Source organism: Hippocampus guttulatus, chromosome 3 (genome assembly GCF_054856545.1).
Source record: "Hippocampus guttulatus isolate MCC_2025c chromosome 3, RoL_Hgut_1.0, whole genome shotgun sequence".
Taxonomy (NCBI): Eukaryota; Metazoa; Chordata; class Actinopteri; order Syngnathiformes; family Syngnathidae; genus Hippocampus; species Hippocampus guttulatus.
In genome coordinates, this window is record NC_141263.1 from 28,051,725 (window position 1) to 28,071,461 (window position 19,737).

At 45.6% G+C, this 19,737-nt stretch overlaps 1 long non-coding RNA gene across 2 annotated transcripts; it reads left to right on the forward strand.

Moving 5' to 3' along the window:
- Window positions 1-12,468: 12,468 nt before the first annotated feature.
- On the forward strand, window positions 12,469-13,850 carry LOC147208104 (uncharacterized). Of its 2 annotated transcripts, XR_015100374.1 has the most exons (5): window positions 12,469-12,575; window positions 12,751-12,860; window positions 13,011-13,165; window positions 13,329-13,498; window positions 13,575-13,850. It is a non-coding gene; the product is annotated as an uncharacterized LOC147208104 (long non-coding RNA). The 2 variants fall into 2 exon arrangements; XR_015100373.1 differs by lacking the exon at window positions 13,575-13,850 and having other exon boundaries at window positions 13,329-13,559.
- Window positions 13,851-19,737: the final 5,887 nt, after the last annotated feature.

The window sequence follows — 19,737 nt, forward strand, 5'->3', positions numbered from 1 at the left end:
GCCGAACCTTTTGTGATGTGCAACCCCTTGATGAAATAAAAGTGCGTAAATTCAACAGCATTTTTTCTGTGCGGGGGGGGGGGGGGGGGGGGTTCTCTCTAATCTTCATAGACTTCACTAGCTTTGTGCACGCAATTGTGGTGCATTTCACGACATTTAAATACAGGTTTTAGAATATTTTGGGAAATTTTTATATAATTTAGTATCCATCCATTTTTTGATCCGCTTCTCCTCACAAGGGTCGCAGGGGGTTCTGGAGGCTATCCCAGCTGTCAACGGGCAGTAGGCGGGGTACACCCTCAACTGGCAGCCTGAAGCCTGCAACACTCCTGTGGGTAAAGCGCTTCAGATCATGGATTTTAATTTCTTTGTTTCTTTTTGAACAATTCACCATCTATTTAGTCGATTTTAGTGGCGTTTATTACATTTAAGGAGACTTTGGTACATTTTAGTTCACTTTTTATGAGTTTGTCACATTACTCCATGTTCGCTCATTTTCAGCCCAAATTTACCATCGGGCAGTTTCGGCAGACATTGTAGCACATTTTCTTTTTTTACAATTTAATAAATAGCACATGTTGGTACACATTTTAGAATGATCATATACATTTGTAGTGAAATTTAGTCTCAGAGTTACTTTTCTTGTCCAATTCCTTCTTTTTAAGTGCGCATATTTGAATATATTTTTGTACAATTTCATGCAGTTACTTACAAATCAAATCTTCAGGCTTAGTGGAGGTATTTTGAGTCATTGGTAGGATGTCAACTTGACTACACTGTAGTGCAGTAGTGAGCGGGTTCATAAATGACCCGACTCTCCACGACTTGCAGACTGGCAGGTCCAGTTAAACTGCAGACACCGAATTAAGACATTTTAAACATGAGTCTTTTTTTTTTTTTTAGCTCAGTCTCAGTGGGTGCGTTTCGTCTATGACATTAAGGGGCTCACAAGGCCACCCCCACCCCCTCCCCCTCCCCGGGCCGGCTTCCTGCGCTGAGGTCACGCTCCATAGGGCCTGACTTCCTGTCTCACACGGGACACCAGGGCCGTGTGTGCCGCTGAGAGGAAGCCGAATCAGCACTTAAAGCCTGGAAGACACAAAGCAGGCAATGGCCGGACCGATTTGAAAGGAAGTACATTGTTCACAGTGGCGGATTTTTTTCTCTCTCTTTCTCGTGATCTGAAACAGTGTTTCCCGACCTGTATGTCAAAACCAAATAAAATTCTAAACACCAAGCCATAAATGCCAACACCCCCCCCCCCCAAAAAAAATCAAGAAAACTGAAATAGACATCCATGTAAAATACAAAACGTGACATTTTAACGTATGCATTTGAAAGAATTAAGTGTGGCATTTAATACGTGTTAAGTACATTTTAGTGTACTTTAGTAAACTAAACTTTTGGTTCCTTTTTACATGTATTTGGGATGTTATGTTAAACTTAAATAAAAACAGAGTTCAATGATTTGCAAATCATGTTCAAGTTTGAATTCAAGTTCAAGTCAACTTTCTTGTCAAATGTGCTACATGTGCAACATACAGCACAGATGAAATATCTTTCCTCTCAATCACAGGAGAGAGAGAGGAGCCGCTGCGGGTGCCCGCGCCGCCGTCAACAGAACAGTTAAGATAAAATGACAAAATAATACAACACAACACATAAAGCACAGACAGCTGTGAAACCTATTTGCTCGAATACACTAAAAAGACAAGGTATTTAATGTCTAGGCTTTTAAGCATCATGGTTTTTCGCAAATAATCATGAACTTTCCCATTCTTGCTTGATGTTCACCTTCAGATGTTCAGCAGTCGTATTTTACGTTTTGTAATTTTCAATGGGAGACAGGTCTGGACTGCAGGCAGACCAGTCTAGTGCCCGCACTCTTTTACTACGAGGCCACCCCGTTGGAGCACGTGCACAATGTGGTTTGGTATTGTTTTGCTGAAGTAAGCGAGGGCGTCCATGAAAAAGACGTTGCTTGGATGGCAGCACATGTTCCTCGAAAACCTTTCTACATTAGCGGTGCCTTCACAGATGCGTGTAAGTTGGCACGAACACAGCCCCGTGCCATCACAGATGCTGGCTTTTGAACTTTGCACCCGCACCAGCCATACCAGATGGTTCATTTCCTCTTTGACCCGGAGGACACGATGTCCACAATTTCCCAAAACAATTTGAAACGCGAACTCGTCAGACCACAGAACACTTTTCCACTTCCAATCAGTCCATCTTTGATGAGCTCGGGCCCGGAGAAGCTGGGTGTCGTTGAGAAATGGCTTTTGCTTTGCATAGGAGAGTTCGAAACGCCAAACTGTATTGACTGACATCGGTTTTCTCTTCATTGTTTTAAAGTTGATCAGTTTGAACATGAAATATCTTGTCTTTGTAATATATTCTCACCTCAAGCCAACTCATCTGCGTGTGCGGCCTTTGATTGACTTGACAACCAATCCAGAGTGTACCTTACATTTTGTCCAAAGTCAAGTGTGATATCACCGTCATTCACAATAAAATAATAATAAACTCTCTATTCTCAACAGAGTGACAGTAAAAACTTCAAACTGGAAGTTAATCATTAACACACAAGCACACTGAAAGTCAAACAAGTGAATCAATAGTACATCCTGTCCACACACACACACACACACACACACACGCACACACTTAGACTCACACGCACGCGCCCGCGTAAGTGCACAGCAGGACACACCACACGCAAGCTGTTCCAGGATGCTCCCGTTTGGACTTGGAGCTATTTTTCCGAAAGGAAATGATCACATTAAAAGTAACTTCTGCCAGGGTCAAAGAGTGGCTGTCATAAAGGTTTTCATTCCATCTACAGGCAATAATTTAAGTAACATTGTAACTACTTAAATAAAATCACGTTTGAAGTCGCGGCAAATCTCGACTTAAATTCATTTGAACTCTCTTCCCATTCATAAAATATTCATTGTATTTTTTTCCCCTTTTGCTTTTTACATTAAATGTCAGTTGCTGACACAAACCGACAAAGAAACAAAAGAGCTACTACATTTAGGCCCTAAACTACTGTAAATTCGATAGTATTCAACAGCTGGGTTTAAACTGATAATAAAAATGAATTGAAAGCAGCAGCAACAGCACCGCCAAAAGCAACAACAACAACAGAACAAACAACAATTTCAACAAGAACCAAAACATATACAGTACCACGGCAAAAATTACAAATAAAAAAACTGTTAAAAAATAGAAAAGCTAAAACAAAAAAAGAACTACGAGAAAGCTAAACAAATGCAAAAACTAACAATTAAAAAATAATATAAATCTTAATAACTACAAGATGAAGTACAAAATGAATAAAACGACCCGCAGAGCCGCTTTTTGCGATTGACATCAAATTCATCCAATCAGACACCAAAAGCTACCTCGGAGTGAGTACAAAAATGCAGGACTTAATGCGAAAACAACTTTTTCTACATCAGTCATTTCCGAAAAACAAAACATGAAAACGTTTATACGCAATATTACGAAATATATTTTGTCTTTATTTTGCACATTATTTAGCTCCTTGAAGAACTGTTCATTTCTTGGAGAGTTTATGTTTTGTTCATCTTTGTTTCATTCGAAATGTTGTGACCCCTCTTCCTGTCTTTTCTTCTAATCTTAGACGACAGCATGTGCAGGTGAGACAGTGTGACGTTCTGATGTGGCGTTTGCAAAGCAAAGTCTGGCTTTCATTAAGACTTGTCGTTTGGTCCACCTGCGTCCCGTAAAAAAACAAAAACAAAAAACAATTCGAATAATACGATACATTCCACCTGTGCTCGTAGCGCCTCTCACTGCAACCCGTCATCAACACCACAACAACAACAACAGCCAATGGCCAGACAGCTCGTAAAACTGCGGAACACAATAAAGGTAATGAGGAAAACATTACACGGCACATGTGCTGAATTTGTATATTTGTGTGTGTGTTTGTTTGTAAGTCCATCACATAAGAAAAATAATTAAAGTACTCAGCGTTTAACTTAAATGATAAAAAATGTATTTGGACATAATACAGGCGGACATACTACACAGTCATCCAAGGTGCCGCCCTCAATCCATCCATCCATCCGTTTTCGAGGTCTTGTGAGCGGGAATGGTCGTTTGTCTTTGTGTGCCCTGCGATTGGGTGGCAACCGGCTCAGGGTGTCCCCCGCCTATTACCCGAAGACAGCTGGGAGAGGCTCCAGCACACCTGCCACCCTCGTGAGGTTAGAAATGGATGGGTGGATCTTTTTTCTTCATCTGAAAAAAATTGTGAAGTTTTCAATTTCATTTAAAAATCTGTTCAATGTGATCTCCTTGATTTCACTTACATTTTAAAATCTATTAATTGTTTGAAAATGTTTTCATTGTCGACTTCACTTTTTTAAAAAAAATTGTATTCATTTTATTGTCGGTTCTAACTATTAACTTTTAAAATGAATCTGGTTTGTTCTATTTTATTTTAGTCCAATTTTGTCCCATCGTCAAGCTGTCATCTGGTGATTCCCGAGGTCGCTGGGGTCATTTTGGGGCCTTCATGTTTTGGGTCAGAGACACGTCGCTTGTTGTGACATGGAATGTCTTTGTCTCAGATGTTGGCCGGTGGGTTGTCTTCATTGGCCTGTGGAATGCAGACAGATAGACACGCACGTGCGCACGCACACGCCCAGGAGGAGATTTGCAGGCTATTATTTATCGGACACTTTGTCTGCTCTTTGTCTATTCGTGGCGTGCAGCTGTGATGATGAACATGAACCCTTCTGGCTGGATGATGCATTCACCGAACGATGCCTTCCCAGACGATGGGAAATTTCAGACCCGCATTTTTGGGAAGAATCTTTTCTTTGAGAGCAATCGACGTGATTTAAGCCTGCGCAATTTATGGTAAAGTTTACCGCGCGCGCCTGGTGAGGATAAAGCCGATCAGAAAATGGATGGATGGAATGATTGATTTAAGCTGTGCAACTTTGGGAAGATGATCGGTGTATTTTCCCCTACCACTTGCCATCTACCACGACACAATTAGTGAATGTATTATTTACTGTGTTCAGTCATTGCATTATTTTTGACACATACACACACGCACACTCAGACAATGCGGTGGGAAGGAGATGATATCACTCCAAGCAATCCCACCCTTTCAGTTTCCTCAGTTCCTGCCACTTTGCGCCACCTCGCCGGCCCGTTTTGGCGCTTGCGTCCTCACCTTGGCTTTAAAAGCCCAGAACCGCACCAGAGGAAACGCACACCCTGTTTGGCAAAAACCCGAACGTGGGTGTGTGAAAGCCAAGCGTGCGTGCGTGCATGTGTGTGCTCATTGTTTCTCCGGCGTGGTTGTCAAGAAGGGTGACGCGTGTGACGCTGCGTTTCCAGTCAAATCACATTTTCTTTGTCGTTGTCTCTGCTCAAATCACCTGAACCTCCCTGGGGTCCTTGCCCTCCTTCATCACCATCCATCAGCGTGTCGCCCTTTGACCTTGAAGCCGTCGATGAGGTGAGGGTTCAATGTTGTCCAATAACGCCGAGACGACGGTGTTTTTCTTTCATTGAGCAAATGGTAGTAGAGTTGAGTAAGTTTTGATTTTTTTTGGACAATTCAGTACACTTGAGTGAATTCTAATCTATTTTACTACATTTTTAACACGATGAAAGACCTTAATCAAAGTATACAACTGTACTTTTCTACACGTTATCCAGTAACTGTTGAACTGGAAATTGAACTTGGGAAAGTGTCCGAAAGCTGTCTCAGGGATGGAAAAAAAAAAAAAAATCACACAGCAAAACAAAAACGTGTATAAAAGCAGCTAGCATTGAGAGTCCTGCTAATGGCTAACGCCGCGCATTAGCCACAGCTAATTGTGCTCTTTGAGACGAGTTCAAATAGAACGTGGCAAATGGTGCGCTCTCGGCTGACGGTATATTGGAAATCCACCATTTGAGATTCAAGTTACAAATCGTAGTTAAAAAAAAAACAGGAAGTTGAAATTTAGTTCGAAACACATGAACTACCTGTTATGCGGTCGAATGAAATCTAAAAATTCCTCGGAAATGTGAAACCTATTTTGTGGCTGCGACGTTATACGCCTAACAGAAACACACACACGCACGCACACGCACACGCACACACACACGCACACTCACACACTTAGCTGAGTCGATACTGAAGTTGAATGAAACCGTGATCTCACTTGACTCTCTTTTCTCGCTTAGCTCTTGGGAATTCCATCAATCAACTTAAAGAGGCACACACACACGCACGCACACACACACTCACACACACGCACACACACACACACACACGCACACGCACACGCACACGCACACACACACACACACACTGACTGTATGAAAGTCAATACTCTCATTTGCTTGTTGGCCTCTTGGTGAACTGCGTGGCATTGGTGTTATGGCGATCAGACAATGAGTCGACACAAGAGAATCGCTTGGACTCGATGGAGACTTCTCTTTTGCAAAAACAAGCAGTAGGGGCCACGGAACCTCAGGTTTAGTCGGGTTTTTGCCAGCGTGGGCATCAACGTGGAAAGAACAGACGGCAGAGAAATATGTCTCAAGCGCACAAAAAACAACGTGGGATAAATAAGCATCATGCTAACACAATGAGACTTCATTTGTCCATTTTGTCGAATTTTTTTTTTTTTTTTTAAACGGTCTGTGTGAAAGGGGGTGTTTATGTCCTCACATGAGCATGCTGTGGACAAATGCAGGCCTAATCAGCCAAGGTCAGCGAAGCTCTAGATGAAATGCTAACCAATCGCAAGAGTCCCGCTCGATGACATCACTTCCTGTAACTGCTTGAGCACTGAATGTGATTTTTGAGGCCACATGGGCATCTTTCTTTGCCTTCGTTTCGACTTTACACGCTCGCAAAGATGCAGTTCACCATGAAGACGTTTGACAAAAGCCAGCAGCACCACTTGCATGGAAACAGCCGACGTATATGATGTCGTGTGCAGGTTCACGTTGCACACGACCGAGTGTCACCTTGGGACAATTTAAGAAGTATGCAAAACACACACACACATATACTCCAAAGACGCCACCACGGCATTAGCTCGTCTGTGTCCAAGGCAGTTATTAGAATTGTTGGTGTCGATGTAGACCCTCATTTTCAAGTTGGTTAAAGGCGCGTTGTCTGTTGTGTACACACACACACGCAACTTGTGATGATATGTTCCAGGCACGCATTGTCTCAGGATGCCGTCTGTCTGTCTGTCTTTTACCCGTTGATCTTTTGGTTGTTCACCAATAAAGTTGCCTTTCCCACAGACGATGTGGTTTCGACTCCCGGTCAGTGCACCGATCAATTCCCAGCCTCTGCTGGTCCCAACCCCGGCTAAGTTGCATGTGGTATAGAGATTGGACCAAACGAAATGCTGAGGAGTCGCTGCGGAGTCCCTTAACATGGAAAAGCCCAAAGTCACTTTCTTTTAATACTGTGTACTAAAATGATTCTGAATATACATGATGATATCATGTTTTTTTATTAAAAGTGTAAAAAGAACGGCGCAGGATCGCCTCCGGAATGAAACGGCGTTGAGTGTATTCGGACCCCAAATGTATGCATGTGTCCTTTTTTGTCAAGGTGTCTGTCATTGCCTCCTGCTACAAACTTGAATTAGTGCAACGACACAATGAACGTATACAGTGTTGTTTTTAGTGGAAATAAACACAAACACACACACACACAGACACACACACACACACACACACAGACACACACATTGATGTTCAGTTGTGTGCACACGTACACGCGTATAACTGTCAATTCCTATCAATTAACCTTTATATTTATGAGGTCTCGTCCTTCTTTTGGTTGGCATCATAACTCCACCGGCATCTCTCCCTACACTCACGCACACACACACACACACATGCACTCGAACACATACTCCCCTCTGCCTGCACAGCCTCAGTAAATGAGATAAGACCACTAATGTGATTGGGAGGGGTGGGGCTGTGGGGGGAAGTGAGAGAGCAAGACCGAGAGACTTTCTAATTTAATAGAAACTCCATCAGGCTAATGGACTGACCGCTGGGCTTCCTGCACACGCGCACACACACACTCACACAAAACACACACACACACACACACACGTTGATGCGTGTACATTGTAGCCAGTAAGCGTGGGAAGCTATTAGCATTCTACCCAATGGGTTGCTGCTGCATGGAATAAATCTCCGCCCTGCAAAATACATCCCGTTTTTTTAAAACGAGATTTTAATAAATAACAATTGCGCCGAATGGCACTGCATAAATTCATCATCAAAGAAAATGAAAGAATCTGTAAACAATTAGGTTGATTTTATCGAGCGTAATTAGTGTGTATACTAAGTGTCATATTCATTTGTTGCCTTTAAGGGTCGTGGCCTAGTAAGTGACCCCGGGAGTCTGTGTGTGACTGTCTGGACATGAGTTGTGGCCTACTGGAGCTTACAAAGCAAAACTATCGACAAAGCAACTGCTTTTAACCAGAAAACTTGACAGTTGGCGGAATCAGTCAGTCAAGATAGAGGCCCAGGACAAAATGTGGAGAAAAAAAAGCGCAGGAGGCTTGAAGATTAGATGTCTCATCAGGTGCGGTCATGGGGGAGGGGCCAGGCAGGATGGGGAGGATGTTGACGGATGGACAGTCACTCGTGAATGCTGGAAACGATCGAATGTGTCCTCCTGCTTGTCTCTTTTGCTTACACACTCCCACGTAAAGACAAACATGCACACACATGTACACGCACACACACACACCCACACCCACGCACACTCGCATGCACTCTGCCAGCAGAGTGTAACCTGTGAGAGCGTGAGCGTGTGTATTTTTTTTATTTTTTTTGTGTGTGTGTTTCATTAGAATGCTAACTTTCGCTCCACCCTTCATTCATGCTTTCATGAATCAGTCCATTCCACCCTGACAACTTTGCTGAAGTAACGAAAAGATAAAGTACAAACTTAAGCATTGAGGCTTCATGGCTGACATGTTGTGAACACAGACACACACACACACACACACGCATACACACACTCACACACACGCGCACACACACACACACGCACACACACACACGCATGCACACAACGCGAACGCAACGTGAACATGATGTTTCCTGATGACAATAAACAAACATGGTCCTTCCTCGCCCTGACAAGAGGAGCTTCGCACGGTCAGACAGGAAGTAGGAAGTGGAGAGAGGAAGTGCAGCGTAAGTGACGAAAATGCAGCCAACATTCGAATGCAGTGAAACACAATGTTAAACTTTCTGACGAAACGGTCAGGAAATGTTGGCCGGTGGGTTGTCTTCATCGTTCAGTATCGTGCAAGATACTGTACGAGCCATTGTTCGGCCAATTTTGATCTCGAGTCCCAAGTAAACATTTTCCCCAAAAGAGCTATAAGCTTCTTATTGCTATTCCAAGTTGACGTTTATTGTCAAACTAAACATAAAATCAAGAGAATTACACATTATGTGTTCAACCAAACGCCACATTACTTTGCCTGATAAATGCCATTAGCTTAATGTTAACGCACTTCTGAGGTAAAATAAATGCATCAAATCATGATTCACAAACCATTTCATTCATTACATTCCTGAAGTATTTTTTTTCAATGTTGTACTATCGATTGCTATTTTTCTGAACAAATAACTAAAACAATAAAAATAAACAAAGTCTAAAATCAGACAAAAAAGATCAAAACAGTTTGACAACAGCCACACAATTTCTTTTGAGAGTGAGAGGAGACTGAGAGGAATGGCGCTCAAATTGAGGTGAACATCATTCCCGCGGGGCTGCGGGGAGTCGCCGGGCGTGGATGGGAGCGGCTGACATGTTTGGAGCATCCCCTGCAGACCTGTCATCGCCATCATCATCATCTCATCATCATCATCGCTCATGTATGCTGGGCGCCTTCCAAAGCGCTAACACGTGTTTGGCGTTTATTCCTGGAATTAGGTGGAAAGGTCACATGAAGCATGGAAGTTGATGTGTGAAGCAAAGCATTATGGGACACGTGGGAGTACAATGCTAACTGGACGGCATACACAAGACAGTGGGAGAAAAGACAGAAAGGACGGCGGACATCAAGTGGAATTGCGGCAAAGACAATCAGTGCAAATGTTCGCCTGATTTATTGCCCCTGTGGCCATTAGGAGCCGCTGCAATTGTCATTCGCGTTCAGAGAAATGTCAGGATGGCCAAGGTACAAAGAGCATGCGACATTTAAAAGCAGAGTGAAGAAATAAAAAGTATCTGACTAAAAGAACGTACAGTATACGAATAAGATTTTAGAGAAATCGGTCGGTGAAGGCCCTCGTTATCGAGGAATGCGGCCCCCAGGACAAGGCGATGGCTCCTGGTGCTTGTGTCTCCGATGACTGTGGAGGCCCAGTCTTCCCCGAAAGCCCCGCCCGCAGGATTGACAGAAGTGGGTTGGGGGGCCGGGCAGTTGCCGGGCCCTCTCCTTCCTCCGCGCTCGCCGGTCCTCCTCCGCAGCGACGCGTCGAGTCTCGAGGACCCGGACCCCGCCCCGCACAGCCCCACGCCAGGCCGCCCGATCCGCGGCCAGGTCAGCCCACTGTGCCGGGGGAATCCGGCACCGCTGAAGATGACCCTTTAGCAGGTTTTGAATCGTCTTTTCGGGCCACCGCGGGGACGGGTGCACCCCAGCAACTCCGCGTAGAGGAGCTGCTTCGGGAGACGGTCGTTGCTCATCCGCTGCACGTGGGCGGCCCACCGCAGTTGGGCCAGGGTGATCACGGCCTCGATACTCGTGAGGCCAGCCCGGGTGAGGATCTCATTATTAGTCACTCTCTCCTCCCAGGAAACGTTGAGGAGAGATCGGAGTCGTCCTTGGTGGAACCTCTCGAGCCTCTTGATGCTGCTCCGATAGAGGGTCCAACATTCGGCGCCATAGAGAAGGGTCGGGAGGACGACAGACTTATACACCATGATCTTCGTGTTGGTGGAAATGGCGTGATTCCTGAAGACCCGACGACCGAGGCGTCCAAAGGCTGTGTGGGCTGCCTGGATACAGTAAGTGAGGTCCTCCGTGAGGCCGGCGTCCTCCTGGATAATGCTGCCCAGGTAAGGGAACGCCGAGACCTGCTCGATGGGTTCGTCGTCTATGGTGATTTGGGGTGGACAATGGTTCAGGTGGAGGGTCTTTGTCTTTTTGGTGTTGACGGAGAGGCCAAAGGTCCTGTACGCCGCGGCGAAGCCGTCCGCGATGAGCTGGAGGCCCCCGGAGGAGTTGGAGACCACAGCATTGTCATCAACGTATTGGAGTTCGCTGACGGTCGTGACCATGGTCCCCCGCCTGCTCCTCATACGGCTGAGGTTGAAGAGCGACCCTTCAGTTTGGTAGCGTAGAGTGATTCCGTGCTCCTGGACAGTGGTGACGTGGTGGATGAGCGCGGCAATGTAAAGGCAGAACAACGTCGGCGCCACCGTGCAGCCCTGTTTGACTCCGGTCCGAACCGGGAATGGGGGAGTCATTTCGCCCTGAGTCAGGACGCAACCCTTCATGCCATCGTGAAACATCCGGATGAGGGATATGAATTTGGGGGGGCAGCCTTGACGTTCCAGCACTTTCCAGAGTGCTGCTCGGGGCACAGAATCAAACGCTTTGGCCAGATCATAAAAGATGGCGTGGAACTCCCTCCGCTGCTCCCGGCACTTCTCCAGGAGCTGTCTGGCGCAGAACACCATGTCCGCGGTTCCCCTTCCTGGACGGAAGCCCGCCTGGGACTCCGGAAGAACCCGCTCAGCGAGACAGGTGAGTCGGTCGGCCAGTATACGACAGATGAGTTTTCCAGCAGTTGACAGCAGGGAAATTCCACGATAGTTTCCACAGTCGAGTTTGTCGCCCTTCTTGAATATCGTGACGATGACGGAGTCCTTCAGTTCCCCAGGCACCGTCTCCTCGACCCAGCATTGAAGGATGAAGGTGTGGAGGCGGGTGAGGAGATGTGCACCCCCAGCTTGTAAAAGTTCTACGGGGATGTCGTCGACTCAAGCAGCTTTGTTCTTCTTCATCCTCCTCAGGGCTCCGGAGATCTCCCGGAGAGTCGGCAGCTCCGTCATCCAGTGTTGCACGGGGAGCTGGGGGACAGGATCGAGGAAACCGTCTATTGCACATGTCGGACGGTTCAGGAGCTCCATGAAATGCTCCTTCCATCGTTGGTGAGTATCCTCCTTTTCCTGCAGGATTGTGCCATCCTTTGCCTTCACAGCCATTGGAGGACTGTGAGCCGGACCGATGATCTTCCTCGTTGCTTCGAAGAAGGATCTGGTATCGTGACGGCCAACGAAACTCTGCATTTGGTGGGCAAAGTTGACCCACCATTGATTTTGGATCCTCCGTATCTCTCTCTGTGCTTCACTCTTGGCCGCCCGGTAGGCTTCTTCAAGTCTCTTGGAGGATACGCGGTTCTGCCATGCAATGCGAGCCTCTCTCTTTCTTGAAATCAGTGGCTCAATTTCTTCCAGGTTTTCGGCAAACCAGTCGGGATTTCTCCTCTTCTGGACACCGAGGACCTCTTCCGCGGATTTGGTGAGCGCAGTTTTCAAGTGCTCCCAGTCTGAGTGGACAGTGGCAGGAGGGGTCCGAGGTTGAGTGTCCAGTTTGTCCGCGAGGGACGTCTGGTACTGTTCGAGGACTTGGGGATTCCTCAGCAGCCCAACATTGAAAAGTATCCTCTTGGGGATCTTCTTCCTTCTTTTCGCAGGCGCGATCTTCAGCCTAAGTCTTGAGGCTACCAGCCTGTGATCGGACCATCCGTCATCCATGGAGCGGATGGCCCTCGTGACCATGACGTCGGATCGGTCGCAGATTCGGGTAAGGACGTAATCGATCAGGTGCCAGTGGCCGGATCTTGGATGTTGCCAGGTGGTCTTGTGCTTGTTGGCCATCCGAAACAGTGTGTTGGTTATTACCATCTCCGTCTCTGCGCAGAGACCAAGGAGTAGTTCTCCATTTTCGTTGCAGTTGCCAACGCCTTCCTTCCCCAAAGCTGATGGTCCCGGCCCACCCGCGCGTTGAAATCCCCCAGAACCAAGAGCTTATCCCAGGGGTTGACGCGGAGGATCAGGCCACGCAGCGCGGCATAGAAGGACTCCTTCGCCTCCTCCGAGGCGTCCAGGGTAGGTGCGTAGGCGCTGATGATGACAAGGGATTGGGATTGACACAGAGGTAGGGTGATGGACATGAGTCTCTCAGAAGTTCTTACGGGGATGATGTTGTGATCCCTAACCAGACGTGACTTAACGCAGAACCCTACACCGTGAATTCTTCTCTCCTCCACAGCTCGTCCGCTCCAGAAGAAGGTGTACCCGTGCCGAGGCTCCTCGATCTGCCCGGCACCAGGGAGACGGGTCTCGGAGAGGGCCACAATGTCCAGGCCGAGCTTCTGAATCTCAAGGGCGATGAGGGCAGTCCTGCGCTCCGGTCTCTTTGCTCTTGCATTGTCCATCAGGGTTCGTACATTCCAAGCGCCGATTTCCAGGAAAGCAGTCCGGTTTTTGTATTTGTATTTGTTTCGCCCGCATAAAGGATGAAACTGCTGGAGGCGGGTCCCCAGCCGATCGGTCGCGGTGATGGGCGTGTTTAGGCCGCCTTTTATTGGCCCTTCCTCGGATTGAGGGGAGCAGCGCTGCGACTAGAGAGTCCTGCTCCGCCACCGTGGTCGCTGCCTCTCCCCTGCACCATCACCAGTTCGCAAGGGGAGCGACCATCGTGCCACGGCCGCCGACGTGTGGTTGTGGAGCTAGGGACGTGGGCCCTCATCTGAGCCTGTCCCCGACGCCCCGCGCCGTCGCCGCCGGACTTCTTGAGGTTGAGGGGATCGGGAGAGGGGGGAAATGGGTTGAGGGGGCAGGGGGGGGGGAGAATCGCCATCCTGGGGGCTATGTAGCGTGAGGGAGGGGGACGGGTCGCAACCCCGCCCCCGCACTTCGACCGCGTGGCCAGGGTCCACGGCAGCGCGGTGGCCGACGGTGGTGGTCCAGGGGGTCTGCAGCACCCGAGGTTGGACCGTGGGTGCGCCGGGCCCAGTGTTTTATTTTGAAGGGTGGGCATTCCTTCATAACCCATGGGAATGGTCGGCTTGGGGATCCGGTCCGCCACCTTGCTAGGCGCTTAACGCCAGGACTGCGGTGGATTTGTATACCGCCGGACGCGGTCCCGCGGGATTTTGCTGACCCGAAGGTCATTACCACTTCGCACCAACTCTCCAGTGATGGAAAGTCCCATCAATTCGGCGAAATGCAGCATAACAGTTAAATGCTGCTTCACCATGTTTGTTTTGATTTCTGGACTCTGCTAATTGACCTAAATATCAATAAATTAACATCAGACTGACTAGAAAAAATATGATACCATAAGAAGTGTGTTTAAAAAAAACACAAACACTGACACAAAGAATAAAAATGTCAGATAGAAGTATTAACAAAATAAACTCAAATAGTGACAAAACGGATGACTAGAAATAATAACAAATGAAAGTGGAAAAAAACATTAGGTGAAACATAAACAAATATTATAAACAGGACACGTATTAGACTAAGACCCACAAATACTCGGGGGGGGGGGGGGTGAAAAAAAGCAAGGTTTGATAACCCAAAAATATACTTGAGCCACCTTTCAGCCACCTGACGTGGGCGTCCAGTCTTTCCATTCATTTCGTCCCCTGCGACCTCCGCCACAGGTCGTCAGCTGTAGCTGGCATACTCTGGCCGGGTGCGGCCCGGCGAGCCCTGAATATTTACTGCCGCAGTTTCGGTTGACGGGCTGCGACCCTTCCGCGGATTTCCACCGGCCGTCTCCATGGGAACCAAACACGTGGATGGAATCCCCCCCTCTCTGTGGATCCGACCAGCTGTCGTTTTGGCCTGAGTGTTTATGCGCCGGCGTGTCGCGAGCCCGTACAAGCCCGCGCGGGTGGAATCTCTGCTGTTGCTCTGACTCTGCGTTTATTTACAGTGGTGGCAAAAGTACTCACACACTAGTACTTGAGCACTGAGGAGTTTAGTCATTCAATTAATAACAACAGTGTTTGGTGTTTTCATATATATATATATACATTTATATATATAGATAATTTATATTTATTTTTTATTTTACATTGCCTTTCTGTTTCATTAATTTGCCACCGGAATATCCCATAAATTTAATTCCAAGAAAATAAATAAAAAAGTTTGAATTTTTGCTGTCAGTTACGCACAACGCCTGTTTTGAATTTAGATTCTGTGCTTCTTAAAATGTACAAATATGTGTATAGGGAATAAAAGTAAAAAGTTATATGAAAAATAAATAGAGATACCTGAAAAATCGACTTCAGCTGTGAGTAACAAAGCATTTGTACTTCATTACTCGCTAGCTTCTAATCCGTGGAAGTAACAACATGGCAATTGAGAGCAGGCCAATTTAGCGTGGAAGCGCTCGCCACTGCTCGCAGCTGTTGATCCGTGACTGTTTCTTTGTCGCTCTCACTTCATTTTTACCTCATCAGAACAGGATTTGCGGCTTTGACTTCTTAATCCCTCCCAGCCGCCGCTAAGCCTTTATTTATTTATTTATATTCATTTTTACAACAAGACAAACTTTTGAAGATAACAACCTAATAACTCAGCCCTCACTGAACTCCATTGTGGTTCCAAGTCCAAGCTCCCCCAAAGTTGTGCAATTTCCCCTGAAAGATTTGGACCTGCTTTGAGCATTAAAGCTGTTGACCGCTACATTTAGCTTCTTGCGCTAGCTTTCAAAGGTTGTGTGTCTGTTTCTTTTGCGGACAAGACCGCTTTGGGTCATGTCATACATTTGAGTCCATCTATACATGGAAAAAAGATGTAGACGTAAGCTTCCCGCTGTGACTGATCCTGTTTGACCAGAGGTGACGATGTTGACTCATACATTAGCAACCTGGGCTAGCTAGCCATTGGTTAGCTTGATGAGACTCTCGCTGAGTGGTATCAAAACAGTTTTTTTTTTAAACATCAGACTTCTTGAGTATTTGTGAGTGAGCATTTACTGTAGGATATGTGAGCTACCTGCGCTATCTGCCAACCGGTTATCTGCCATGCATGTTGCTTGTGAGCAAAAGGTAGAGTGTTTTATGTGTGTTACCTTTTCGTGGATAGCAATTGTTCCTTTGCCACTGACTTGATAGGATTCTCTCCCGACAGCTTTTTGAGAACAAAAGACTTTCATTGCGTCTTTGGTGATGCGTCTTGAACATCCGAGTCCATCTGTTTGTGAATGAATCTGGAGACGGCTATGTTAGCTGTAAGGTGCTAGATGCTAACGATATTATCTGGCACCTTGTGGTGAACAAAGATATTTGATTTGGATCTGACAGTTGATCTGTTTGTTGTGTTTGACAGGAAGGAGCGGTGTGACTCTTTTTGTAAACAAATGAATTGGATTGGGAGTCCTCTGTGAGCGGTGTGACCTCCTTGTGAGTGAAGATGTAGCCCGCGACGTTAGCTTCTCACACTAGCCGCTTGTTTCAAAAAGTCCGGTCAACGGATTGCAATTAACCTTTGAGGTTGCCGCCACCCAGGCTGTCTTCTTTCTTGAGGCTAAAACACGGCCGTCGTGGTTCAAAGGTGGCAAAGTTCAAGGCGCTTGATGAGTTGACGCATTGCAGACGTTTCGGGTTATCGATACAGCTCACTCTGACCTCTCTGGTATATAGCAAAGGCTCTCTTTGTTTAGTCTGATGGTCAAAGTGGCTTTCGACACGCCATTAGCAGGCCACGAGTCAAAAGGTCAAAGAAAGGCTCTTAAATCTTTTCGGAACATTTTGTTAAAAGACACCATGCGCACAAAACAAATGTCGTCCTGAATGCACTTCCCATTTAAGATAAGAGCTAAAATACACTTTTGTTTAGGCAGGCAATGCAGAAAGACTCGATTGCCTATTGATCATCTGTGGTTTATTTATGAGCTTTAATTACCTGTGCAACATTTGTGACTGTTATTCCTTTTGTATTTTAACCACCGGTGGGCAGAGATAGGACTCACGTAAAAGTGAAAAAAAGTTGCTGAGATGTTGTGAACGAGCTCAAGTGAAATGGTATACGTTGGTGAAGAAATGAGGAAGTAGAAGTTTTGGAACGTTGACATTGTAAATGTCTAAGAATGAAAAATGGGCGACTCACAACAATGTGAAAAATCAATACCAAGATGCCCTGATTGAACTGAAGCCCAAATTTCCTTAATTTTATGAATAACTTGAATCATGTGAATTAAGAAGTGCAAAAAAATGGGCAGTGTAATTAAAAAAAAAAAAAAAGGTTCAGAATAACACAACAATTCAACTTGAAAACGTCAGCTCGGGTTTCTTGGTCCAATCATGCTGGGAATGTTCTTGATGTGATCCACGACTGTTCGGTGCTCTTTTATTTTTTTTGCTGACAAAGTACTTTCCACCCTCCGAGGTGCCCCGTTTCCAACTTTTCACGCCGCTCTCACCCTGCAAAACTTCTCATAAAAAATAATTTGGCCTGCAGGGAAATCAGGCCAGACTATTGTGTTTTCCCCTGTATGTTTCTCTTCTATAAGTTCCCTCTTGGACGGCCCCCGCCTATGCCCCATCAGCGGAGGTGGCAGAAGTACTCATACACTGGACTAGAGTAGAAGTACAGATAAAAAAATATAAATATACAGTGTCTATAAACTTGTGGGCTTATACAGAGGAAAATAAAAAAATACCGGACACATCATCATTCATACGCGATCTGCTCAGACAGACGTTCCCCTGCCCTCTTTTAAGAGGCGTGGCCGAGTGAATGATGTCAGCCGCTGGGGTTGGACTCGCTCCTTGTGAGTGTTCTCATTTTGTCCGCTTCAGTAAATGGGTATAAGTGCAAGGTGTTAATTGCTGCTCCCCAGTTGGAGTGTACTGTCAAACTAAACGTCAAATAAAGTGAATTGCTCATTTTAAAACCACTTCTTAGCTTTGGCTTAGGAAAGTCTGCTCCTTAATTGAATGCGAACAAACAATGTAAAATGCTGCTGTCGGTCTGGTGAATCGTATCGGTGCCATGGCGTTATAGCCATCTAAGCAATATTTTTAACATATGTAAGTGCCACTGTATTTGTACCACACTGCTTCACCCCAGTGAAAAAAAACGGTGCGTTCAATTTGCTCAAATTATTTTTGTCAAGGGGGTTGCACAAAATCAAATCATCCAGATCCAGATAATTTTCTGAAGTAGATACAGTATATAGACTACTTAAAAAATGTATCCGGGTCCAGATGATTTTATTTCATGCAACCAGTTCACGGAATTGTGCAACTTCAACAAAACCTTTTTTCAGTATACTGACATTATCAGTGACCGCCAGACAATGTGTGCCTGTCACAGCCAGACTTGCAAATTGCTAATTGCGTCTAGTCCAGCGAGGCCGTTTGTCAAGGCGGACGTCGGGCTGCGCTTCCTGCCTGTCAGGGATGCTTTGGGAATCCATTAACCTGATTGGAGAATTAGGAGCAGTTCACATCCGTGAATCAGAATCATCAGTCAATATTGCAACAAAGACACAAGGCCATATTGACAGTTTAGCATCAGGAGTGATTTACAGCGCGGACGCCACAAGGTCGAACACAATCCAGTGCACAACCCGTTTGTTTTGATTTGGAGACAATTTTGCCCATAGGAAATCATGGACATGGAAGTCATGAAGTTGTACAGCAAAAACCTTGAGTAAGCGGCTCATGTTTGTGGAAGAAGAATCTGTTGTTATTCTTTTACTGTTGCATGCATCGTGTACATATCTGTATGTATTGAATTATTATAAATAAATATGAACATTCTTCATCACCGTTCAGGTGTAAAGGAAGGCCGTGGCCCGGAATCAGACCCATGAACTCTGCCCCGTGAGGCGGACATGCAAACCAGTCGTTCACCGTGTTCATCGATGAGGTTAAAAAAAAAAAAAAAAAAAGCTAAACGCAGTCACTGTTCTTTAATTTTATACTAGTCATAATGTCTTGGCTGCGATTTGATACAAAATCTTTCAAATAATCTTATAACATGTTTTAAAGTGCAATCATGCAGTACTATTGTTTAATGTTTATTATATTTATGGTCTAAAATTTAAAATGCCTTATGGTCCAAGAGTATAAAATAATGAATAGACTTGCAATATTAAGAATTAATCGCTATTGGTTTTCAAAACAAGATATTGTGATTGGCATTTTATGACACGACTTTTCATGCTGAAAACAATTCAAACTCGTAAACTTGACGCGCCAGTGACTTTGATCGCTTGTCATTTGCTGCCCTCTACCGCCCACAAGGCAATATGGCAGCTTGAAATGGAAAAGTTTCCCCAAACCGCTTTCGCTTCTTATTTGATCAGCTCGGAAGAATTCAGGGTGACTTTCATGAACGAGTAAATGTTTTTCGTCATCGTTTTCCATCGTTCAAAGAGCGTCTACTCACGACACGGAGTAGTTGGCATTGAGCGACATTTCCGACTGCTTTGGTTACTGTATTTTGGCATTATATTTGATCAGACATTTGAATTATTTTTTTATGATGATATTGATGGATATTCTGTACATTGTCAATTTGATTGAAAGGGTTATCGTAACAAAAAGATGTGCTAATGACACATCTAATATATTGTGATTGAGCCCAAAGTGGAGATTTTTTTATTTTATGCCAACACAAATTTCCCGCCAGATTAAAAAAAACAATAGCTCAAG